The sequence below is a fragment of the Tachysurus vachellii genome, chromosome 21 (assembly GCF_030014155.1).
Source record: "Tachysurus vachellii isolate PV-2020 chromosome 21, HZAU_Pvac_v1, whole genome shotgun sequence".
NCBI classification, from domain to species: domain Eukaryota; kingdom Metazoa; phylum Chordata; class Actinopteri; order Siluriformes; family Bagridae; genus Tachysurus; species Tachysurus vachellii.
The window spans coordinates 1,696,557-1,723,941 of record NC_083480.1 but is presented as its reverse complement, the minus strand read 5'-3'; the positions used below and the strand labels follow the sequence as shown (position 1 = coordinate 1,723,941).

Below are 27,385 nucleotides of genomic sequence, written 5' to 3'. Positions count from 1 at the left end.
GTGATGCGATAGAATTCTAGCTCCCTTTAAATAATGCCTTTTGCAGCATCATTGTTATTGTTTACTGTCATGTTGTTTAGCTTAAAGTAGTGTTTTTTATCACTACGGAGTATTTAGTTTAGCATTTAGTCAAGCAGTTTAGCTAAAACTAAAATGCCCCCTTGTTTTTCACTAAGCACAGCACACAATTTGACAGCTTTCATCTCTTACACTCTTCCACTTAGAATGCCATAGTTTTCAAAGAATTTTTTTTTTTTTGTTTTTTTTTTTTAAGTACCGTATAGTACTTTGTCACATTTCTGTGTTTTCATTTTTTTTAATCTGTAGCTATAAAATACAACAGGATGGGTGGTGGCCTGGCTCAAGTCACCTTACCCTCGGGTAGATTTGTAGGTTCAATTCACTATTAGGCTTAGATATGATCGGAACCATTTGCTTGGCTTCAAAAGCTTGGGCTGTGATGCGATAGAATTCTAGCTCCCTTTAAATAATGCCTTTTGCAGCATCATTGTTATTGTTTACTGTCATGTTGTTTAGCTTAAAGTAGTGTTTTTTATCACTACGGAGTATTTAGTTTAGCATTTAGTCAAGCAGTTTAGCTAAAACTAAAATGCCCCCTTGTTTTTCACTAAGCACAGCACACAATTTGACAGCTTTCATCTCTTACACTCTTCCACTTAGAATGCCATAGTTTTCAAAGAATTTTTTTTTTTTTTTTTTTTTTTTTAAGTACCGTATAGTACTTTGTCACATTTCTGTGTTTTCATTTTTTTTAATCTGTAGCTATAAAATACAACAGGATGGGTGGTGGCCTGGCTCAAGTCACCTTACCCTCGGGTAGATTTGTAGGTTCAATTCACTATTAGGCTTAGATATGATCGGAACCATTTGCTTGGCTTCAAAAGCTTGGGCTGTGATGCGATAGAATTCTAGCTCCCTTTAAATAATGCCTTTTGCAGCATCATTGTTATTGTTTACTGTCATGTTGTTTAGCTTAAAGTAGTGTTTTTTATCACTACGGAGTATTTAGTTTAGCATTTAGTCAAGCAGTTTAGCTAAAACTAAAATGCCCCCTTGTTTTTCACTAAGCACAGCACACAATTTGACAGCTTTCATCTCTTACACTCTTCCACTTAGAATGCCATAGTTTTCAAAGAATTTTTTTTTTTTTTTTTTTTTTTTTAAGTACCGTATAGTACTTTGTCACATTTCTGTGTTTTCATTTTTTTTAATCTGTAGCTATAAAATACAACAGGATGGGTGGTGGCCTGGCTCAAGTCACCTTACCCTCGGGTAGATTTGTAGGTTCAATTCACTATTAGGCTTAGATATGATCGGAACCATTTGCTTGGCTTCAAAAGCTTGGGCTGTGATGCGATAGAATTCTAGCTCCCTTTAAATAATGCCTTTTGCAGCATCATTGTTATTGTTTACTGTCATGTTGTTTAGCTTAAAGTAGTGTTTTTTATCACTACGGAGTATTTAGTTTAGCATTTAGTCAAGCAGTTTAGCTAAAACTAAAATGCCCCCTTGTTTTTCACTAAGCACAGCACACAATTTGACAGCTTTCATCTCTTACACTCTTCCACTTAGAATGCCATAGTTTTCAAAGAATTTTTTTTTTTTTTTTTTTTTTTTTTTAAGTACCGTATAGTACTTTGTCACATTTCTGTGTTTTCATTTTTTTTAATCTGTAGCTATAAAATACAACAGGATGGGTGGTGGCCTGGCTCAAGTCACCTTACCCTCGGGTAGATTTGTAGGTTCAATTCACTATTAGGCTTAGATATGATCGGAACCATTTGCTTGGCTTCAAAAGCTTGGGCTGTGATGCGATAGAATTCTAGCTCCCTTTAAATAATGCCTTTTGCAGCATCATTGTTATTGTTTACTGTCATGTTGTTTAGCTTAAAGTAGTGTTTTTTATCACTACGGAGTATTTAGTTTAGCATTTAGTCAAGCAGTTTAGCTAAAACTAAAATGCCCCCTTGTTTTTCACTAAGCACAGCACACAATTTGACAGCTTTCATCTCTTACACTCTTCCACTTAGAATGCCATAGTTTTCAAAGAATTTTTTTTTTTTTTTTTGTTTTTTTTTTTTAAGTACCGTATAGTACTTTGTCACATTTCTGTGTTTTCATTTTTTTTAATCTGTAGCTATAAAATACAACAGGATGGGTGGTGGCCTGGCTCAAGTCACCTTACCCTCGGGTAGATTTGTAGGTTCAATTCACTATTAGGCTTAGATATGATCGGAACCATTTGCTTGGCTTCAAAAGCTTGGGCTGTGATGCGATAGAATTCTAGCTCCCTTTAAATAATGCCTTTTGCAGCATCATTGTTATTGTTTACTGTCATGTTGTTTAGCTTAAAGTAGTGTTTTTTATCACTACGGAGTATTTAGTTTAGCATTTAGTCAAGCAGTTTAGCTAAAACTAAAATGCCCCCTTGTTTTTCACTAAGCACAGCACACAATTTGACAGCTTTCATCTCTTACACTCTTCCACTTAGAATGCCATAGTTTTCAAAGAATTTTTTTTTTTTTTTTTTTTTTTTTTTAAGTACCGTATAGTACTTTGTCACATTTCTGTGTTTTCATTTTTTTTAATCTGTAGCTATAAAATACAACAGGATGGGTGGTGGCCTGGCTCAAGTCACCTTACCCTCGGGTAGATTTGTAGGTTCAATTCACTATTAGGCTTAGATATGATCGGAACCATTTGCTTGGCTTCAAAAGCTTGGGCTGTGATGCGATAGAATTCTAGCTCCCTTTAAATAATGCCTTTTGCAGCATCATTGTTATTGTTTACTGTCATGTTGTTTAGCTTAAAGTAGTGTTTTTTATCACTACGGAGTATTTAGTTTAGCATTTAGTCAAGCAGTTTAGCTAAAACTAAAATGCCCCCTTGTTTTTCACTAAGCACAGCACACAATTTGACAGCTTTCATCTCTTACACTCTTCCACTTAGAATGCCATAGTTTTCAAAGAATTTTTTTTTTTTTTTTTTTTTTTTTTTAAGTACCGTATAGTACTTTGTCACATTTCTGTGTTTTCATTTTTTTTAATCTGTAGCTATAAAATACAACAGGATGGGTGGTGGCCTGGCTCAAGTCACCTTACCCTCGGGTAGATTTGTAGGTTCAATTCACTATTAGGCTTAGATATGATCGGAACCATTTGCTTGGCTTCAAAAGCTTGGGCTGTGATGCGATAGAATTCTAGCTCCCTTTAAATAATGCCTTTTGCAGCATCATTGTTATTGTTTACTGTCATGTTGTTTAGCTTAAAGTAGTGTTTTTTATCACTACGGAGTATTTAGTTTAGCATTTAGTCAAGCAGTTTAGCTAAAACTAAAATGCCCCCTTGTTTTTCACTAAGCACAGCACACAATTTGACAGCTTTCATCTCTTACACTCTTCCACTTAGAATGCCATAGTTTTCAAAGAATATTTTTTTTTTTTTTTTTTTTTTTTTTTAAGTACCGTATAGTACTTTGTCACATTTCTGTGTTTTCATTTTTTTTAATCTGTAGCTATAAAATACAACAGGATGGGTGGTGGCCTGGCTCAAGTCACCTTACCCTCGGGTAGATTTGTAGGTTCAATTCACTATTAGGCTTAGATATGATCGGAACCATTTGCTTGGCTTCAAAAGCTTGGGCTGTGATGCGATAGAATTCTAGCTCCCTTTAAATAATGCCTTTTGCAGCATCATTGTTATTGTTTACTGTCATGTTGTTTAGCTTAAAGTAGTGTTTTTTATCACTACGGAGTATTTAGTTTAGCATTTAGTCAAGCAGTTTAGCTAAAACTAAAATGCCCCCTTGTTTTTCACTAAGCACAGCACACAATTTGACAGCTTTCATCTCTTACACTCTTCCACTTAGAATGCCATAGTTTTCAAAGAATTTTTTTTTTTTTTTTTTTTTTTTTTTAAGTACCGTATAGTACTTTGTCACATTTCTGTGTTTTCATTTTTTTTAATCTGTAGCTATAAAATACAACAGGATGGGTGGTGGCCTGGCTCAAGTCACCTTACCCTCGGGTAGATTTGTAGGTTCAATTCACTATTAGGCTTAGATATGATCGGAACCATTTGCTTGGCTTCAAAAGCTTGGGCTGTGATGCGATAGAATTCTAGCTCCCTTTAAATAATGCCTTTTGCAGCATCATTGTTATTGTTTACTGTCATGTTGTTTAGCTTAAAGTAGTGTTTTTTATCACTACGGAGTATTTAGTTTAGCATTTAGTCAAGCAGTTTAGCTAAAACTAAAATGCCCCCTTGTTTTTCACTAAGCACAGCACACAATTTGACAGCTTTCATCTCTTACACTCTTCCACTTAGAATGCCATAGTTTTCAAAGAATTTTTTTTTTTTTTGTTTTTTTTTTTTAAGTACCGTATAGTACTTTGTCACATTTCTGTGTTTTCATTTTTTTTAATCTGTAGCTATAAAATACAACAGGATGGGTGGTGGCCTGGCTCAAGTCACCTTACCCTCGGGTAGATTTGTAGGTTCAATTCACTATTAGGCTTAGATATGATCGGAACCATTTGCTTGGCTTCAAAAGCTTGGGCTGTGATGCGATAGAATTCTAGCTCCCTTTAAATAATGCCTTTTGCAGCATCATTGTTATTGTTTACTGTCATGTTGTTTAGCTTAAAGTAGTGTTTTTTATCACTACGGAGTATTTAGTTTAGCATTTAGTCAAGCAGTTTAGCTAAAACTAAAATGCCCCCTTGTTTTTCACTAAGCACAGCACACAATTTGACAGCTTTCATCTCTTACACTCTTCCACTTAGAATGCCATAGTTTTCAAAGAATTTTTTTTTTTTTTTTTGTTTTTTTTTTTTAAGTACCGTATAGTACTTTGTCACATTTCTGTGTTTTCATTTTTTTTAATCTGTAGCTATAAAATACAACAGGATGGGTGGTGGCCTGGCTCAAGTCACCTTACCCTCGGGTAGATTTGTAGGTTCAATTCACTATTAGGCTTAGATATGATCGGAACCATTTGCTTGGCTTCAAAAGCTTGGGCTGTGATGCGATAGAATTCTAGCTCCCTTTAAATAATGCCTTTTGCAGCATCATTGTTATTGTTTACTGTCATGTTGTTTAGCTTAAAGTAGTGTTTTTTATCACTACGGAGTATTTAGTTTAGCATTTAGTCAAGCAGTTTAGCTAAAACTAAAATGCCCCCTTGTTTTTCACTAAGCACAGCACACAATTTGACAGCTTTCATCTCTTACACTCTTCCACTTAGAATGCCATAGTTTTCAAAGAATTTTTTTTTTTTTTTTTTTTTTTTTTTAAGTACCGTATAGTACTTTGTCACATTTCTGTGTTTTCATTTTTTTTAATCTGTAGCTATAAAATACAACAGGATGGGTGGTGGCCTGGCTCAAGTCACCTTACCCTCGGGTAGATTTGTAGGTTCAATTCACTATTAGGCTTAGATATGATCGGAACCATTTGCTTGGCTTCAAAAGCTTGGGCTGTGATGCGATAGAATTCTAGCTCCCTTTAAATAATGCCTTTTGCAGCATCATTGTTATTGTTTACTGTCATGTTGTTTAGCTTAAAGTAGTGTTTTTTATCACTACGGAGTATTTAGTTTAGCATTTAGTCAAGCAGTTTAGCTAAAACTAAAATGCCCCCTTGTTTTTCACTAAGCACAGCACACAATTTGACAGCTTTCATCTCTTACACTCTTCCACTTAGAATGCCATAGTTTTCAAAGAATTTTTTTTTTTTTTTTTTTTTTTTTAAGTACCGTATAGTACTTTGTCACATTTCTGTGTTTTCATTTTTTTTAATCTGTAGCTATAAAATACAACAAGATGGGTGGTGGCCTGGCTCAAGTCACCTTACCCTCGGGTAGATTTGTAGGTTCAATTCACTATTAGGCTTAGATATGATCGGAACCATTTGCTTGGCTTCAAAAGCTTGGGCTGTGATGCGATAGAATTCTAGCTCCCTTTAAATAATGCCTTTTGCAGCATCATTGTTATTGTTTACTGTCATGTTGTTTAGCTTAAAGTAGTGTTTTTTATCACTACGGAGTATTTAGTTTAGCATTTAGTCAAGCAGTTTAGCTAAAACTAAAATGCCCCCTTGTTTTTCACTAAGCACAGCACACAATTTGACAGCTTTCATCTCTTACACTCTTCCACTTAGAATGCCATAGTTTTCAAAGAATTATTTTTTTTTTTTTTTTTTTTTAAGTACCGTATAGTACTTTGTCACATTTCTGTGTTTTCATTTTTTTTAATCTGTAGCTATAAAATACAACAGGATGGGTGGTGGCCTGGCTCAAGTCACCTTACCCTCGGGTAGATTTGTAGGTTCAATTCACTATTAGGCTTAGATATGATCGGAACCATTTGCTTGGCTTCAAAAGCTTGGGCTGTGATGCGATAGAATTCTAGCTCCCTTTAAATAATGCCTTTTGCAGCATCATTGTTATTGTTTACTGTCATGTTGTTTAGCTTAAAGTAGTGTTTTTTATCACTACGGAGTATTTAGTTTAGCATTTAGTCAAGCAGTTTAGCTAAAACTAAAATGCCCCCTTGTTTTTCACTAAGCACAGCACACAATTTGACAGCTTTCATCTCTTACACTCTTCCACTTAGAATGCCATAGTTTTCAAAGAATTTTTTTTTTTTTTTTTTTTTTTTAAGTACCGTATAGTACTTTGTCACATTTCTGTGTTTTCATTTTTTTTAATCTGTAGCTATAAAATACAACAGGATGGGTGGTGGCCTGGCTCAAGTCACCTTACCCTCGGGTAGATTTGTAGGTTCAATTCACTATTAGGCTTAGATATGATCGGAACCATTTGCTTGGCTTCAAAAGCTTGGGCTGTGATGCGATAGAATTCTAGCTCCCTTTAAATAATGCCTTTTGCAGCATCATTGTTATTGTTTACTGTCATGTTGTTTAGCTTAAAGTAGTGTTTTTTATCACTACGGAGTATTTAGTTTAGCATTTAGTCAAGCAGTTTAGCTAAAACTAAAATGCCCCCTTGTTTTTCACTAAGCACAGCACACAATTTGACAGCTTTCATCTCTTACACTCTTCCACTTAGAATGCCATAGTTTTCAAAGAATTTTTTTTTTTTTTAAGTACCGTATAGTACTTTGTCACATTTCTGTGTTTTCATTTTTTTTAATCTGTAGCTATAAAATACAACAAGATGGGTGGTGGCCTGGCTCAAGTCACCTTACCCTCGGGTAGATTTGTAGGTTCAATTCACTATTAGGCTTAGATATGATCGGAACCATTTGCTTGGCTTCAAAAGCTTGGGCTGTGATGCGATAGAATTCTAGCTCCCTTTAAATAATGCCTTTTGCAGCATCATTGTTATTGTTTACTGTCATGTTGTTTAGCTTAAAGTAGTGTTTTTTATCACTACGGAGTATTTAGTTTAGCATTTAGTCAAGCAGTTTAGCTAAAACTAAAATGCCCCCTTGTTTTTCACTAAGCACAGCACACAATTTGACAGCTTTCATCTCTTACACTCTTCCACTTAGAATGCCATAGTTTTCAAAGAATTTTTTTTTTTTTTAAGTACCGTATAGTACTTTGTCACATTTCTGTGTTTTCATTTTTTTTAATCTGTAGCTATAAAATACAACAAGATGGGTGGTGGCCTGGCTCAAGTCACCTTACCCTCGGGTAGATTTGTAGGTTCAATTCACTATTAGGCTTAGATATGATCGGAACCATTTGCTTGGCTTCAAAAGCTTGGGCTGTGATGCGATAGAATTCTAGCTCCCTTTAAATAATGCCTTTTGCAGCATCATTGTTATTGTTTACTGTCATGTTGTTTAGCTTAAAGTAGTGTTTTTTATCACTACGGAGTATTTAGTTTAGCATTTAGTCAAGCAATTTAGCTAAAACTAAAATGCCCCCTTGTTTTTCACTAAGCACAGCACACAATTTGACAGCTTTCATCTCTTACACTCTTCCACTTAGAATGCCATAGTTTTCAAAGAATTCTTTTTTTTTTTTTTTAAGTACCGTATAGTACTTTGTCACATTTCAGTGTTTTCATTTTTTTAATCTTTAGCTATAAAATACAACAGGGTGGTTGGTGGTCTGGCTCAAGTCACCTTACCCTCAGGTAGATTTGTAGGTTCACTATTAGTAATTCGTAATTCACTATTAGGCTTAGATATGATCGGAACCATTTGCTTGGCTTCAAAGGTTTGGGCTGTAATGCGATATAAAAAAAAAAATAAAAAAAAAATAAATGAAACAAACAATTTATTAATGGGCTCCATTCCAACTTTCCTTTTGCTTACGGCCATTCCACTCTGAGTACGCCTGATCTTGTCATTATCGAAAATGTCTGAATATTAAGATGTTGTTGTTAGAGAATTCAAATAGTAAAGTAAATGAATGCCTATGTTAAAAGCTTACAGCACCTGGTATTCCCAGGCAGTCGCCTATCCAAGTACTAACCAGGCCCTACTCTGCTTAGTTTCCGAGATTAGATGAGATCGAAGTTTCTCAGAGTGGAATGGCCATAAGCGAATGGAAAGTTGGATTGGAACCCATTTATAAATTGTTAGTTTTTTCTTTTCTTTTCTTTTCTTTTCTTTTCTTTTCTTTTTTTCTTTTCTTTTTATTTTTGTTTTCTATCGAAACATTAGCGAAAGGGCCTGACTATTAAGATGTTGTTGTTAGAGAATTCAAATAATAAAGTAAATGAATGCCTATGTCAAAAGCTTACAGCACCTGGTATTCTCAGGCAGTCGCCTATCCAAGTACTAACCAGGCCCGACTCTGCTTAGCTTCCGAGATCAGACGAGATCGGGCGTCCTCAGAGTGGAATGGCCATAAGCAAATGGAACGTTGGTAGAAAACCCATTTATAAATTGTTTGTTTTTCCCTTTTCTTTTTTTCTTTTCTTTTTTTTGTTGTTTTCTATCGAAACATTAGCGAAAAGGTCTGAATATTAAGATTTTGTTAGAGAATTCAAATAGTAAAGTAAATGAATGATTATGTCAAAAGCTTACACACCTGCTATTCCCAAAGCATGGGAAAGACTACGTGAGTGCTATGCTGCGCCAGAAATCATTGAAAGGTCATTATTTCAGCGATTGGACAGTTTTCCTAAGATTTCAGTTAAAGGCCACATCAAATTACGTGAACTAGGGGATTTGCTTATGGAAATCCAAGGTGCTAAAGAGGATGGTTATCTCACAGGTCTGTCATACCTTGACACTTCACGTGGAATCGCACCGATTGTAGATAAGCTCCCATATTGGCTTCAAGACAAGTGGATGACCTTTGGGTCATGCTACAAAGAACAAAATTATGGGCGCTTTCCTCCCTTTGAGTATTTCTGCAACTTTGTGTGCTGTGAAGCAAGGAAGCGAAATGACCCTAGCTTTATGCATCAAAGCAGTGCTACCACGACTGCAAAACCAGACAGATCCATTGTGAAGAGTTTCCAAACCAACAAAGCCATCACAGTTCACAAAACAGATATGCGTGCAGCAGGTGATGAACCTAACAACATCTGTCCATTACACAATAAACCACACCCCTTGAAGAAATGCAGGACATTCAGAAACAAACTCTTAGACGAAAGAAAGGCCTTTCTCAAAGAGCAAAGTATATGTTTCAAATGCTGTTCTTCAGTTTCTCACCTCACCAACGAATGCAAGTCTTGCGTAAAGTGCTTAAACTGAATGCGGTAGCACCAATCACGATGCGGCCATGCACCCTGGCCCATCACCGCAGGTAGTCAAGGCTCCTTCACCGTCACAAGAGAATGGTGGGGAGGAGGAAGATCACTCTAACAAGGCTGTTGTCAATATAAGCTGTACAGAAGTTTGTTGTCCAGGTCAGTGGAGCCGCTTATGCTCAAAAATGCCTTGTAAAGCTGTTCCCAAAAGGTTCCAAGGACATAGCCATCAAAGCCTATGTAATTCTGGACGACCAGAGCAATCGTTCATTAGCCTAAATAGCCATTAGCATAATTCTTCGAGGAGTTTAATGTGGAGAGTGAACAATTCTCATATCATCTCAGAACCTGCTCTGGCATAATCGAAACATCTGAAGGATTCCAGATTGAGTCCCTGGACGGAAAGGTTCTTATCTCTCTTCCTCCACTTATTGAGTGTCATGAGATCATGAACAATCGCTCCGAGATTCCTACGCCAAGTGCAGTTCTTTCCCAGCCTCATCTCCGTCACATAGCCAAGCACATCCCTGAACTAGAACCGAAAGCAGAAATACTTTTGCTATTGGGGAGAGATGTGATAAGGGCACACAAGGTCAGGCAGCAGGTCAACGGACCAAACAACGCCCCTTTTGCCCAACGACTGGACCTGGGCTGGGTAGTAATAGGAGAAGTGTGCCTGGGTAATGCACATAGGCCAACGATCAACACATTCAAGACCAGCGTGCTGGAAAGCGGCTGATATTCAATTTTTCAACCCTGTACAAGCTTTATGCGGATCAGGGAGACACAGCAAAGTGGTAGCGCATCGACCAAATCAACTGAGAAGACACTTGGAGAGACAGTGTTCAGCAGAACTGAGAACGACAACAAACCTGCTCCATCTGTTGAGGACATAGCCTTTCTAAAAATAATGGACACAAATGTCTATAGAAGCGATGATAACAGCTGGGTAGCTTCCCTACCGTTTAGATAACCAGGCAAGCCGTTGCCAAACAATAAGGAGCAAGTTGTTAATCGTTTAACAAATCTGCAACAAACTCTGAAAAGAAAACCTGAGATGCAGTATGTGGAATTCATGGAAAGGATCTTTACCAATGGACATGCTGAGGTAGCACCATCACTGAAAGAAGGGGATGAATGCTGGTACCTTCCTACATTCGGGGTCTATCATCCCCAAAAACCCAATCAGATCAGGGTGGTCATTCCAGTGCTCGATACTCCGGTATCTCTCTCAATGATGTGCTCCTCACAGGGCCTGACCTCAATAACTCCCTTGTCGGCGTCCTGCTACGCTTTCGGAAAGAGAAGGTTGCAATCCTAGCGGACATTCAGCAGATGTTCCATTGTTTCTTGGTGCATGAAGACCATCATAACTTTCTCCGATTTCTATGGCACAAGGACAATGATGTGAACAAGGAAATTATTGAGTATCGAATGAAGGTCCATGTCTTTGGTAATCGACCATCTCCTGCTGTGGCCATCTATGGGCTGCGAAGAGCCATCAGAGAAGGTGCACAGGAGCATGGCGCCGATACAGTCAAGTTCGTGGAAAGACATTTCTGTGTTGATGATGGTTTGGTATCTGTACCATCTGAAGCTGAGGCAATTAACTTGCTTCAAGTAATCAAGGACCTAGACCTGAGTGGAGAAACTTCACCCACACAATGGAGTTTAGGTCTGCTATGGGAGATCAAGACCGACACATTCACTTACTCTTCATCAACCATTACCAAACCATTCACCCGGCGTGGTGTCCTCTCCACTGTCAACAGTGTTTTCGATCCTTTGGGTCTACTGACACCTGTCACGATCCAGGGAAGAGCCCTTCTCAGAGAACTTACCTCTGTACAGCCAGATTGGGACACACCTCTCTCTGAGGACAAATTAAGCAAATGGCAAGCCTGGAGAGATTCTCTCCAAGACCTAGATCAGCTTCATGTTCCACGTACATACACAGCAACCTCACTAGTTGAAGCAGTGCACACAGAATTGTGTGTATACTCAGATGCATCTCCCAAGGCCATAGGTGCTGTGGCATATCTGAAAGCGCTTCAGAAAGATGGGTAAGTAGAAGTAGGATTTGTCATGGGCAAGGCAAAATTAGCACCCCTGTCTGAACCTACAATCCCAAGGCTTGAGCTTTGTGCTGCTGTCTTAGCAGTAGAGATGGCAGATTTCATTAAGGACGAGCTGGGTCTGGAGCTAAACGACGTAAAGTTCTTTACCGATAGCAAAGTGGTGCTCGGCTACATTTATAATGAGTCGAAACGATTCTATGTGTATGTCCACAACAGAGTTCAATGCATCCATCAGTCCTCAAGACCTGAGCAGTGGCACTATGTACGCACAGAAGAAAACCCTGCAGGTCATGCATCACGATCTTTACCTGCACGATGCTTGGCACAGAGTTCATGGTTTACTGGTCCCTCCTTCCTGCGGGAGCCACCACCAAAAAAGACACAAACAACTGAGATATTTGAACTATTTGATCCCGAAAACGACTCAGAAATACACTCGCAAATACGAACATGTGTTACTAACCTGAAAGAACCAGAGTTTACCTCTAACCGATTCCAGCAGTTCTCCACCTTCACCTACCTAGTAAGAGGAATATCATTTCTAATTCACATGGCAAAATCCTATAATCACACAAACCAACACAGCAAATGCAAAGGTTGGCACAGATGTGACTTACACCGTACTCCAGACGAAAGTAACCAAGCAAGGAATGTTATCATTAAAGCAACACAAAAGGCTGCATTTGCAAAAGAACTGACGGCCCTCCAAGCTAACCAAGCAGTACCCAAAAGTAGTCACCTAAGGAAACTTTGTCCGATCTTGGAAGACAACTTAATTCGTGTTGGAGGACTACTAAAGTACTCTGAGCTTGCAATTGCAGAAATGAAACCAATAATTCTCCCCAAAGATTATTCTCCCCGACGTATCCCTACTGCTCATTCGACACCACCATGAGCAAGTGAAACATCAAGGCCGTCACCTGACAGAAGGAGCTATCAGGGCAGCAGGACTTTGGATCCTGGGAGGCAAGTCACTAATTAATTCAGTACTTCACAAATGCATTACCTGTCACAAGCTGTGGAAAGCTGGAAGAACAACACATGTCACCACCTGACAAAACCTGCCACCTGAACCTGCCACAAAACCTGCCACCTGAACGTCTAAAGGTCTGCCCTCCCTTTACATATGTGGGGCTCCACGTATTTGGACCCTGGTCTGTTACAAGCAGATGCACCAGAGGAGGACAGGCAGAGAGCAAGCGGTGGGCCATCATGTTCTGCTGCATGAGTTCAAGAGCAGTGCACATCGAGGCCATTGAAACAATGGACACGTCAAGTTGCATAAATGCTATCAGGCGCTTCTTTGCACTCAGAGGTCCTGCGAAACAGTTCCGTTCCGATAGCGGTACCAATTTCATTGGAACGTGCAAGGAGCTTGGAATGGACAAAATGGTGCAGAAGTACCTCAGCGAGCAAGGATGCAGCTGGGAATTCAAGCCACCTCACAGTTCTCACATGGGAGGCTCGTGGGAGCGCCTGATCGGCATCACCAGAAGAATCCTAGATTCAATGTTTCTGCAGCTGAAAACCCGCTTAACCCACAAATTTCTTTGCACACTAATGGCAGAAGTTACTGCTATCATTAATGCACGACCACTCCTACCTGTGTCTGCAGACCCAGAACAACCATTCATACTTTCACCATCAATGCTCACACAGAAGACAGGAGTTCCGCCTCCTCCTGGAGACTTCACGGACAAGGACCTGTACACAAAACAATGGAGACAAGTTCAGGCTCTTGCAAATCAGTTCTGGACCCGCTGGAGTCAAGAATACTTACCTTGCTTACAACACAGGCCAAAGTGGACGGTACCTCGCAGAAACCTTCAAGTGGGAGATCTGGTTCTGCTCAGGGACAAGCAGACAGCTCGCAACTGTTGGCCCATGGCCAGAATCTCAGCCATATTTCCCGGAAAGGATGGCCATGTAAGAAAGGTTGAAGTCACCACGACTGACCAAGGCAATATAAAAACCTTTCTAAGGCCAATTGCAGAGGTCGTCCTTCTTCTACCGAAAGACTGATCTAGAGACTAAGGTTTAGCACTCTTACAAGTTCATAGTGACCTTACATAGGTCAGGCAGGGAGTGTGTTGTCCTGTAAGGACTTTAATGTTTAAATATTTGTTTTAAATATTTTTGATAAATATTCTTATATAAAAAAAATGTAAAGTTTATAATTCCTTTTTTATCTACTTAATTTGTAAAAATATATTGTTTGTTTTTATGCGATAAGTCAGTTCCTGTTTCGCTACTTCCTGTTTCGTCACTTCCTGTTAGCGCTCAATTCTCCAGAATGCTATGAAACCGGCATGGTGTGCTCTCTATAGTATCCGTCGCATCCATTAAAAGCATCATAGAGGCAATGCCGTAAGTTAATTAATATGATCTTACACACGTTAAAGAACATATATTGGAGATTATTTGTGCTAAAAGGGCAATGTTTTAGGAGCTGCTAAAAATAATTGTCATCATCGTGTTTAAGCTCTAGAGATGCTAATAGCAAATAATAGTTTGTGTTTGTTAATTTATAATGCAATGTTAGCCAAGACTCTGAATATTGCTGTTTTGTCTTACTACAGTTTTCACCGTACAATGTTAATGAGAGAGTGACAGTAAATGATCAATCTTACTACGACTTCACTCTGTCTTCATTGACCACGGTTTAACTTGGTGTTTAGTCAGCATTCCAACACGCTGCACGAGAACACTACAGTCGCCTATCCAAGTACTAACCAGGCCCGACTCTGCTTAGCTTCTGAGATCAGACGAGATCGGGCGTTCTCAGAGTGGAATGGCTGTAAGCAAAACGAAAGTTGGAATGGAACCCATTTATAAATTGTTTGTTTTATTCTTTTCTTATTTTATTTATTATTTTTGTTGTTGTTGTTTTCTATCGAAACATTAGTGAAAGGGTCTGAATATTAAGATTTTGTTGTTAGAGAATTCAAATAGTAAAGTAAATGAATGCCTATGTCAAAAGCTTATAGCACCTGGTATACCCCGGCAGTCGCCTATCCAAGTACTAACCAGGCCCGACTCTGCTTAGCTTCCGAGATCAGATGAGATCGGGCGTCTTTTTTTTTTCTTATTAAGAAATTTTAAACAACAAAATACAATACAATTAAAAATATAATAAAAACTTAAAATTATTCTATACAATCATATTTACATCACACCTCACACATTTTCCATACACCGTACATTTACGTACATACTTTAGAATTCTCCTTCACTCCCCGGCAGCTTCCACGTTAGTTCTTTTAAAACACAACAAACTTGTGGTGTAAAAACATGATAAAAGGCATCCAACATTTTTTCAGATTTAAAATACACATACAGTATAGACTTTCAATATACATTTCTGATTTCCTTTTAAACACATTCCAACCCTCCAACACAATTTTTTCCTTTTTAGCCACAATCCTTCTCTCCCATATTGCACTTTTCATCAACATTACCCACAGATTTATGGACTTCTTGTTTTGACACTTCTTTTCCCAACCAAACATAACCACTCTGTTCCATTCCATTACATTTTCATCCCACTCCCCTGTCAAATATTTAATCACACATTTGCATTTGCTTAAAAAATCCTTCTTTACAATATAAAAACGTATGTAAAATCCCTTCTTCCTTTTCTTGACACACTTTACAAATAGCATTTTGTTCCATCCCAATTTTATTTAAAATAGACTCAGTAAAAACCACTTTATGTCTTATAAAATACTCCAAACATTCCAACTTTGTCTCCAAACATTTTCCCCTCATGTTTCTCCATATACACTCTTCTTTTAAATCTTTGAATTTTTCCACCCAGTGCTTGTTTACAATCGGTTCTTTAAAAACACCATCTCTAAAAACACAATAAAACATTTTTACAGTACATTCTTTAAAATCACACAGTTTTTTCCCCCAGTTTCACGTAAATGTTTTTTTCTTTTTGCTCTTCTTCCATACACTCTATTCTTTCAATCCACACTTTTGGTATTGCATTTTTAATGATTTCATATTTCTTTGTTATTTATTGTTTACTGTACTCTTCTTTTGCTACTTCCATTGCATCTACAATAACTTGTGTTGGTAAAAAAACCTTCTTTAAACTCATACAAAACATCTCTCACTCTCGTTATGCCCACTTCCATCCACTTCTTAAAAAATATTTCTTTCCCTTGTTTTAAAATGTTATTTAAGAACAGAGGTTGATTTAAAATGTTTTCTCTCCCATGTGGATCATACTCAATTTTCAAAACTTTCCCCAAGCACTAAAAATTTCTCTATAAAACACAGGTAACCCTTCCGTCATCCAATTTTTTTTCATCCATAAAATTCCATCCTCCATGTTAAAATCCCCACATTTGTTTAAAAAGTAATTCATTGTTTTCTTCCACTCAGTTTTGTGCTCTTCATTAAGGTAGTTCTTCACAATTTTCACTCTCATAGCATGTTTTCGTTGTTCCATATCCATTAACCCCAAGCCCCCCTTTTCCACCGCCCCTAAAACGTGTTATATGCAATTCTTGCAGGTTTCCCCTCCCATAAAAAAAACCAATAAAACATTTCTTCAACCTCTGTTCTGTCCATAAAGGCATTTCAGAAACCATTAAGACATTCAATATTAAAACTTTCCCCTTTAAATTTAAAGTTCTTAATTTCCAAAAATTCAGCCTTTCTTTCACTTCCTTGAAATGAAAACAATCCGTTAAAACCATAGCTTTACCAAATTTCATATATACCGTTTTATCCTCATTAACTTTACTTCCAGACCCTCTACAATATTCTTTTACAACATTCATTGCTTCCTTAACACTTGCTTTGTCTTTTACAATTAACGTCGTATCATCAGCATACTGAAAAACTTTCCCCTCTGACTTATTTTCTTCAATTTCAATCCCTATTATTCCTTCCTTTTCTCTAATTGCCAATCCTAAGAGTTCGGATACAAGTGAGTACAGTAATGCAGAGAGCGGACAACCCTGTCTTATTGAACGTGTTATTTTAAAACAATCTGTTAAAAACCCATTACATTTCATTCTTGTTAGTGCACCCTTATATAAAATCTCAATCCATTTAATAAAATTCTCTCCAAACCCAAAACTCCTTACAAGCTCAAATAAATACCCATGCTCAACCCTATCAAAAGCCTTTTCGAAATCATATTACGTATCCCTCTTCATTTTTTCTTTTCATGTATCAAATTGTGTCTCTTATACTCATTATGTCGGCTATATCTCTTCCTTTTACTCCATACGCTTGATTTGTTTTAATTATACTGGGCATTAATTCTTTTAATCTGTTTGCTAAAACCTTTGCTAAAATCTTAAGATCTGTGTTTTACATCGTGATCGGTCGGTAGTTTTTTAAATCTACTTTCTCTCCTTTCCTTTTATATATCAGTCTCATCAACCCCATCCTTGTTCTTTCATTAATTTCTCTCTTTTCAAAAATGTCTTTAAAAACCTCATTTAAAATCTTTATTAACACTTCTTTAAAACATACATAAAATTCAGTTCCCAAACCATCTATTCCTGGACTTTTCTTTTTATTCAGTTGATTTATTGCTCTTTCAATCTCTTCTTCTTTGATTTCCTGGTCACAGTCTTTTCTATCTTCTTCACTTACTTTTGCTTTTATCTGATTCAACAATTTATTTTTTTCCTCCTCTTCCACACCCCTTGCACTAAACAGATCCTCATAAAAACATTTTATTTCTTCTAAAATCTTTTTATTTCCTTCTATAATTTCCCCATTTTTCCCCTCTTATTTCATTTATCATTTCAGCTTTCCCTCTCTTTTTTCCAAATCAAAAAAGAACTTCTCCCTCCACTACATATTTTGCTTTGCTTCTTAGCCTCGCCCCCTCATATTCTTTTTCTTCCATTTCTTTCAGTTTCCCAATTTCCTTTATCTTTTGTATGTCCTTATTTTCTTTATTTAATTCCTTTTTCCAAACTTTCCTTCATTTCTCTTTCTTTGTATCTTTTGCGTTTCTGTGTTAAACTACAATATTTGATAGAGAACTTTGTTGTGAAAAATCCTTGAACCTTAGGAGAATACACATTACATTATAATATTATTATAATTATTATTATTACATATATATATATTATTATTATTATTATTATTATTAAGACGTGGTGTAATGATTAATTGAAGATAATATATATATATATATGGGATATATATATATATACAGGGAGTGCAGAATTATTAGGGAAGTTGTATTTTTGAGGATTAATTTTATTATTGAACAACAACCATGTTCTCAATGAACCCAAAAAACTCATTAATAGCAAAGCTGAATATTTTTGGAAGTAGTTTTTAGTTTGTTTGTAGTTTTAGCTATTTTAGGAGGATATCTGTGTGTGCAGGTGACTATTACTGTGCATAATTATTAGGCAACTTAACAAAAAACAAATATATACCCATTTCAATTATTTATTTTCACCAGTGAAACCAATATTACATCTCAACATTCACTAATATACATTTCTGACATTCAAAAACAAAACAAAAACAAATCAGTGACCAATATAGCCACCTTTCTTTGCAAGGACACTCAAAAGCCTGCCATCCATGGATTCTGTCAGTGTTTTGATCTGTTCACCGTCAACATTGCGTGCAGCAGCAACCACAGCCTCCCAGACACTCTTCAGAGAGGTGTACTGTTTTCCCTCCTTGTAAATCTCACATTTGATGATGGACCACAGGTTCTCTATGGGGTTCAGATCAGGTGAACAAGGAGGCCATGTCATTAGTTTTTCTTCTTTTAGACCCTTTCTTGCCAGCCACGCTGTGGAGTACTTGGACGCGTGTGATGGAGCATTGTCCTGCATGAAAATCATGTTTTTCTTGAAGGATGCAGACTTCTTCCTGTACCACTGCTTGAAGAAGGTGTCTTCCAGAAACTGGCAGTAGGACTGGGAGTTGAGCTTGACCCCATCCTCAACCCGAAAAGGCCCCACAAGCTCATCTTTGATGATACCAGCCCAAACCAGTACTCCACCTCCACCTTGCTGGCGTCTCAGTCGGACTGGAGCTCTCTGCCCTTTACCGATCCAGCCACGAGCCCATCCATCTGGCCCATCAAGACTCACTCTCATTTCATCAGTCCATAAAACCTTAGAAAAATCAGTCTTCAGATATTTCTTGGCCCAGTCTTGACGTTTCAGCTTGTGTGTCTTGTTCAGTGGTGGTCGTTTTTCAGCCTTTCTTACCTTGGCCATGTCTCTGAGTATTGCACACCTTGTGCTTTTGGGCACTCCAGTGATGTTGCAGCTCTGAAATATGGCAAAACTGGTGGCAAGTGGCATCTTGGCAGCTGCACGCTTGACTTTTCTCAGTTCATGGGCAGTTATTTTGCGCCTTGGTTTTTCCACACGCTTCTTGCGACCCTGTTGACTATTTTGAATGAAACGCTTGATTGTTCGATGATCACGCTTCAGAAGCTTGGCAATTTTAAGAGTGCTGCATCCCTCTGCAAGATATCTCACTATTTTTGACTTTTCGGAGCCTGTCAAGTCCTTCTTTTGACCCATTTTGCCAAAGGAAAGGAAGTTGCCTAATAATTATGCACACCTGATATAGGGTGTAGATGTCATTAGACCACACCCCTTCTCATTACAGAGATGCACATCACCTAATATGCTTAATTGGTTGTAGGCTTTCGAGCCTATACAGCTTGGAGTAAGACAACATGCATAAAGAGGATGATGTGGTCAAAATACTCATTTGCCTAATAATTCTGCACTCCCTGTATATAAGAACCACATTGGAGTCAGAGGGAATGGTTATAGGTTTATTGGTTATTATAAACATTCTCAGTAATCGGAGGGTGAAGTAGGGGAATAGTCTGGGGATCCAGGGCCATAATCAGAGGGAGAAGAAGGAATGTAATCTGGGGTTCCAGGGCCGGAATCAGAGGGAGGAGATGCCAAGGCAGGACTGAGAGGACGGATATAGGCATGAGGCACTGGAGGAGGAGGAGAAGCGGGAGTCCCGAGCTCAGGGTTGCAAAGCTCAACATGAGGACAGCCATCAGTTTGGGTTCTCTGATCCACGAGGTTAGGCAGAGGGGTTTTGAGTCGAGGACGTGCTAGTAAGAGGCCCTCTCACAATATGGAACAGCAGATGAGGATGCTCGGGGAGGTCAGGAGAACAGAGCTGTTCCAGACACGTAACGAGCTCATGGGTGATATGAAGTAGCTGGAAGCGGCGATAGCTTTCCATGACATCAGCGGCCATTGGCCTTAGGGGAGAGAGACGGACGAGGATGGTGAGGTGAGGACATGATGGGGCAACCAGAATGAGCTGGCTGACGCGAGGGATCTGAAGGGAGATAAGAGGAGTTAGAGGAGATAGAGGAACGGGAGCTTGAGATAAGTGTAAACAAGCCCAGCCTGACCAAGGACAGGCTGAGATCATAGCATGAGATCATAGTATGAGATCATATCAAAATTCAAGCAGTTAACAGATTAGAGGAGTCAGCAAAGAACTCCATTGTTTTTGTACACAAGTAACATTATAGTAGCAATAGCTTAATAATAATGACAACAGTATAGCAGTAAGAGTTTAGCAGGAGTTTAGCAATAGTGACAATATAAGATGACAAATAGATAAGAGCTTTCTTGTATGAGAAATAATTTAGATAAGAGCTTTCTTTTAACATAATAACTTTTGACATAAATCAGACTCATAGAGTGACTTATAATTATTAAAAATCATGTGTAGTAGAAAATAGCAAAGGAGAAACTTACCCATTGTAGTTGAATGAAGGATTAAATCTTCCGGACGTCTGGCACGGAAAAACTGAGAGGCAAATGTAACTTTGACCAGGGAGTGAAGCTCTTTTTTGAGCACACTTTTTAGTAACAAAAATTGTTGTTTAGGCATAATTGTTATGGCGAATGAAGAAGACCCAGGGTCACAGGCCTGGGCTCCCGGGCCTGGGTCCCGGGGAACTAAGGGGAGGAAAATCCATAAATGGGCATATGGGCAAAAGGTGAAGGAAAAAACAAGGGGACTGCAAGGAACAGGACGTTACAAAAACATATGAGATGATTCCGGTAAATAAGATGACATAATGAAAAGGTGATATGAAAACCGGTCTGTGAGGGGGGGGACCGATAAGGAGGCGCGTGGAAAAATCCTGTAACTCTGCAGGTCCGTCCGGAGGGTTTTTGTTTTTTGCATGCCGATGCTCTTCATGAAGATGCTTTTTCTTTTTGGGTTTTTTGGGATTTCTTTTGTTACTTTCAAATTGGCAATTTCTCTTAGAGAATTGTTGGCTGATTGACCACAATAAAAGAAGTTTGCTCATTCTCATCCAGGTCTGAGGAGTTTTCCCATTGGTTTAATTCGTATTAATGTTAGTGCTATCAGTAAATTAAGTTTAAGTAACAATTATATAGTATAAAAGCATTATAAAGTATATCAGTATAATTCACCCTGATATGTGCCGACTTGGAGACGGGCTCTAAGTTCCGACAACTTCTTGATTAAAAACTTTACATTCTCCCACCATATTCTCTTATCCTCTTCATACATTCCATTTTCCTTTTCTTTTTCTATAATTTCTTTAACCTTTGCAACATAATCTTCATTCTTTAAAATCTGTGTATTTAAAATCCATACTCCTGGTCCTCTTTGCATTTGACTCCAGTCCAACTTAAAAAATAAAAACATGACCACTAAAACTTTATATTTTCTTCATATTTAATCTTTTCTATAAAATTTTCCACATTTCTTGTACATAAAACAAAGTCAATTCTGGTTTGGCACACAAACTGCCCCACTATTTGTCTCCTTGAAAATTCTTTTTTTCTTTTCATTTCTTTCCCTCCACACATCTATTATATTATTTTCCTCCATTAGTGCTTTTAAATCTTTTCTTCCCGTATCAGTTTTAAAAACCATTCCTTCAGTCATATATTGTTTACTAAAAACCGTGTTAAAATCCCCCATCATTATTATTTCTTTATACTTCTTCAAAACATTAAAAAACACTTTCTTTTCATTCTCCTCCACTGGTGCATGTACATTTACTAAAATCAAATCTCTTCCTTCATATATAGTCTCTACAACTATACATTTCCCAACCTTGTCCTTGTACACAATTTTGCTTACTTTAAAAACATCATCCTTCATTAAAAAAGCCACTCCTCTCCCCAACCTCCCATCTCCATTATTATATAAAATACCTCCATCCCATCTCTTTTTAAAATCAGTTATCACATTTTCTATCCAGTTTGTTTCTTGTAGTGCAATAATATGTTCCCTTTTACATTTTTCTTTCCTTTTTCAAATTTTCCAATGTCCATCAGTCCCCTTGCATTAAACGTAACACAACTTAAAGCCATTAAAAGAAAGATAAATAAATACTTAAACATTATTCACTGTATTCTCCCTCCAAACCCCTTAACACATCATATCTGCTAATCTTTCCCATGATCTTTTTTCTTGCACCTTCCAAATTAGGTTTTACCTTCAATGCTCTTCTTCTTATTTGTCTTCTCCCCTCCCTGTCTTTGTCCTTCTTTACTCCTTCTTCACTGTTCATTCCTTCTTTTTGGTCCTTACGTCCTTGTCCAAATCTCTCCCCGCCCTCTAAAAAAGTACTGTATAAAAACTGTCCGATATCTCCAATTCTGTCGATTGAGTGTCCTGCTCCATTGCTTGTTCATTATTATTCATATTGTCTTTTTCTCTTTCTCCTTCCTCAGGGTTCCCACTCTTTTTCAGAGATCATTTTCCAGGACTTTTCCAGGACATTTCAAATTTAGCAAAAAAAGACAAAGCTCACAGATTCACGGCCTAAAGTAATATGTTCTTCTCTCCAGAAGTCTTAAAATCAACGTACACTTTATGGCTATTACTTAACTATACTTTTAAAGACAATTTGTCATGTGAATGAAATTTCAACATTTATAAAATAAAAAGACCGCACATATTAATACCCTTTCCTTTCTCAGGCCAATCCCGTCATGCATGCTTTAGTTTGCTGTGCATTCCCCTTGCACATGATATTCAGATTAACAAGGTTAATATAACCTGCTTACCCGTCACTATTTGTTGAAAACATTCAAGCACTTCAAAAATTCCTAGAACCTGAAACCGCCAACACAAGACAGCGTCATCCGTCACAGCGAGATTAAAAAGCATAACAAAAAACCCGTCAAAACTCAGCGTCCCTGAACAGAGCGCTTCCTGTTACTAACGTTAATTGTTTCGACCAGTTGTACACTGTTCTTTAAATGATCAAGAACATTTAAAAATAATAATTTTCCAATACAACAAGATTTTTTCCAGGACAATTTATGTTTTCGCTCATTTTCCATGTGTTTTCCAGGACTGAAACATTGGTCATTAATTTTCCAGGATTTCCAGGTTTTCCAGGATGCGTGGGAACCCTGCTTCCTCTATGATAGTGGTTGCTCCTTCTGTTTCTTTTTCTTGTAATCTTTCTTCCTCTTGTCCATCATCCGTTTGTCTATCCTCCTCGTTGTTTCTTTCATGTATTTGTCCGTTCACCTGTTCCACCCCACCTCTTTCCTCCTCTTCCATCCAACACTCACATTTATTTAAAAACTTTTGCCACTCCGGGCACTTAACTGTATCACAGTTCCGTGCAAAGTGTCCCCTTTCCTCACACTTATAGCACTTAAAATCAGGGCAATCCTTCATCAGGTGATCAGGGTTCATGCACAGCCGACAAGTCTTCACCTGGTGGCTGTGCATCACCCGGAAATATTGTGGTCCTTCAGCCGTTTCTAGCTTCGTGCTGTATGGCAGGGAAAACTCCCTCTCTTGGGAACCTTACTTGCACAAACCTCGTCCCATCCTCTACATTAATGCCTGGATACAGCCTCCTTTTAATCTTTGAGATGGGGCAAACCCCCAACCTTCCAATTTATCCAAAACATCTTTATCTTCCAGGTAAACGGGCAAATGCATGAAAGAAAAAACAAAGTCTCTATTCTGCAGTTTTTTTACTTCACAATCCATTCCTTTTATTAACAGTCCACCCATAAGTTCGTTACACATTTCTTCCTTTTCCATAGTGAGTTCATATTCCTTCCATTGTCTCGGTCTTAGCGCTAAAATTTTTCCATGTCCACATTGTTCTGTTACAGCCTTAATAATGTCTACCGCTCTCACCTCAGTCACATTTTCCAAATTCACAATCACTGTAGCTTCCTTTAAATATTTTTGTTCAACAAACTTGTCTCTTACTTCTTGTTCTTTTTCATCTCTAGCTCGTCGTCGTTTATCCAGTCCATTGTCGTTTGCCGTGCGTGTTCCTCCTACCAATCCAGTGTCATTTTCCGTGCGTGTTCCGCCTGTCAATCCAGTGTTGTTTGCCGTGCGTGTTCCTCCTACCAATCCAGTGTCGTTTGCCGTGCATGTTCCTCCTGCTAGTCCATTGTTATTTGCCCGTTAATCCATCCATTTTTGAAAATAAAAATAAAAAACGGTAACCACCCTCCAGCCAGCAAAAAAAAAAAAAAAAACACGAAAAAAAACAAAAAACTTCACTAAAAAGCAAAACTACAAAACAAACCAAATTATTCCCAGGCAGTCGCCTATCCAAGTACGAACCAGGCCCAACTCTGCTTAGCTTCCAAGATCAGACAATATCGGGCCTTCTCAGAGTGGAATGGCCGTAAGCAAAAGGAACTTTGGAATGGAACCCGTTTATAAATTGTTTGTTTTATTCTTTTCTTTTCTTTTTTTTTTTTGTTGTTTTCTATCGAAACATTAGCGAAAGGGTCTGAATATTATGTTGTTGTTAGAGAATTCAAATAGTAAAGTAAATGGACGCCTATGTCAAAAGTTTACAGCACCTGGTATTCCCAGGCAGTCGCCTATCCAAGTACCAACAGGGCAGACTCTGCTTAGCTTCCGAGATCAGACGAGATCAGGCGTTCTCAGAGTGGATTGGCCGTAAGTAAAAGGAAATTTGGAATGGAACCCATTTAGAAATTGTTTGTTTTTTTCTTTTCTTTTTTTTTATTCGTTGTTTTCTATCGAAACATTAGCGAAAGGGTCTGCATATTAAGATGTTGTTAGAGAATTCAAATAGTAAAGTAAATGAGTGCCTATGTCAAAAGCTTACAGCACCTGGTATTCCCAGGCAGTTGCCTGTCCAAGTACTAACCAGGCCTGACTCTGCTTAGTGTCCGAGATCAGACGAGATCGGGCATTCTCAGATTGGAATGGCCGTAAGCGAGGGGAAATTTGGAATGAAACCCATTTATAAATTGTTTGTTTTTTCTTTTTCTGTTGTTTTTTGTTGTTTTCTATCAAAACATTAGCTACAGGGTATGAATATTAAGATGTTGTTAGAGAATTCAAATAGTAAAGTAAATGAATGCCTATGTCAAAAGCTTACAGCACCTGGTATTCCCAGGCAGTCGCCTATCCAAGTACTAACCAGGGCCGACTCTGCTTAGCTTCCGAGATCAGACAAGATCGGGCATTCTTCATTCATTCATCTTCTACCGCTTATCCGAACTACCTCGGGTCACAGGGAGCCTGTGCCTATCTCAGGCGTCATCGGGCATCAAGGCAGGATACACCCTGGACGGAGTGCCAACCCATCGCAGGGCACACACACACTCTCATTCACTCACGCAATCACACACTAGGGACAATTTTCCAGAGATGCCAATCAACCTACCATGCATGTCTTTTGACCGGGGGAGGAAACCGGAGTACCCAGAGGAAACCCCCGAGGCACGGGGAGAACATGCAAACTCCACACACACAAGGTGTAGGCGGGAATCGAACCCCGACCCTGGAGGTGTGAGGCGAACGTGCTAACCACTAAGCCACCGTGGATCGGGCATTCTTTCTTTCTTTCTTTTTTTATTTTTTTTTTTTATTTTTTTAGACCAGTAACATAATATTTGTAGTAAGCTCAATGTTTTTGTTTAAAATCAAGTAAATCAAATATTTTTTACCAGTAATACTATTTAATGTTACAGTGCATGGCAGCAGTATGTGCACTCTTAAACACTGCTCTAGTAGTTCTCCCTCATAATAACACACTACACCCCTAAGCTTGCCCTGACTGGCCCTGAGTTGGACCTCCCACTTTACATCACGCTCCCTCTGAGCCTCTAGCACTGCTCGATTCACTGTATGTGAAGATACACAGAAAACCTGCACCATCACTGTCTTAAACTTCATTACATGACAATATGATTGACGAGTTAGTGTTGATTCATGTCATAAATCCTTTAACTGCAATAAAATCTGTACTCTTTTGTTAGTAGTGTTGCAGATTTACAGACCAGTCTTGGTGAGGCTGTATCCATGATTTCAGAACAGTATGATGTCATCTTGTGCTGTCTCAAAACCATCAAAACCAAAATAAATTCTTCTTTAAATTACACACTAAAGAGCATTTGAAGGTGACTTTATCTTGAACTTTATCGTGTACTCAAGTCCTCCATTTGATCAGTCATGACCAGTCTGCCTTAGATTTCCATTTAATCTGATTTTTAAAGCAGAGAACGTAGGCAGTGCTGGTTTGCAGGATGTCAGCAAGAGTGAAAGAGAATAAATAGCAACCCTTGTTCATCAGATACCACAGAACGGAAAGACATTGAGATAAACTCAGATACAACACTAATAGTTTACCTCCTTCACCTTTCAGGTATGTTTTAATATTCTACTGAATTCTTAAGTTATTTCCCACCACTTAATGGGGAAAGTTTTACAGAGCATAACGTGGGATTACATTTCTGACATTTAGCAGACACTCTTATCCACACTTTCAATTTATACAACTGAGCAATTGAGGCCTTGCTCAGGGGCCTAGCAGTGGAAGCTTGGTGGACCTGAGAGTTGAACTCAATCAGTAATCCAACGCTTTAACCACTAGGCTACCACATCCCTAAAAATATTAAAATATATAAAGGTAAACAAGGTTTTAATAAAAATCACTTTCAATAATTAAGAAACAAATATAATGAATTAAATAAATTAATTTAATGACAGTCACTATAACTCGTGAAAAATTGTAATGTATAAAATATTTAAATGTTGTCATGGTTCAGTGGAAAATTCTTGCTGAGTTTAAGCCTGACGTAAGGAAAGCATTTTCCACTGACTGACCTGTGAGTCTTAATGATCTTAATAAATAGTCTTAACAATCATAAATTAGGAGCTGTGAACATCTGAACACTTCACACAGAACACAGAGGAGAGTTAAGATGAACTTTCTTATTCACTGATGTATTTCCAGTCTTTACTTTAATAAATAATTCATTATCAGTTTATCATTTATGATGTTTTATTTGTTGTATCCCTCATGTTTATAATAAAAATAAATAAATCCTGTACCCAGTCCTGAACATCTGTCCTGAACATCTGTGATATTTGGAAATACAAATTTAAATATTAATACAATACAGTAAATTCATACTGAACTGTAATAATGTTAATATTAAATACTTAAATGTTAAATGTGCTACATGATGTGCAGTGTGCAGGTAACGCATTGTATTTTATTTATAAATAATTCTAAAATTTATTAAAATGATAATTAATCATTAAAACCATTACTTCTTGTATAAAAACTTCTTCACGTCCCATGTCATGTAGCA

General features: G+C 37.9%; 1 non-coding gene and 3 pseudogenes across 1 annotated transcript; all 4 read right to left on the bottom strand.

Annotated features, from left to right (window-relative positions):
* Window positions 1-8,419: 8,419 nt before the first annotated feature.
* LOC132837718 (5S ribosomal RNA) lies at window positions 8,420-8,538 on the bottom strand (annotated as a pseudogene).
* Window positions 8,539-8,732: 194 nt separating this feature from the next.
* On the bottom strand, window positions 8,733-8,851 carry LOC132837700 (5S ribosomal RNA). Its single transcript, XR_009647560.1, has one exon. It is a non-coding gene; the product is annotated as a 5S ribosomal RNA (ribosomal RNA).
* A 15,753-nt stretch (window positions 8,852-24,604) lies between these two features.
* LOC132837698 (5S ribosomal RNA) lies at window positions 24,605-24,722 on the bottom strand (annotated as a pseudogene).
* A 159-nt stretch (window positions 24,723-24,881) lies between these two features.
* On the bottom strand, window positions 24,882-25,000 carry LOC132837695 (5S ribosomal RNA; annotated as a pseudogene).
* Window positions 25,001-27,385: the final 2,385 nt, after the last annotated feature.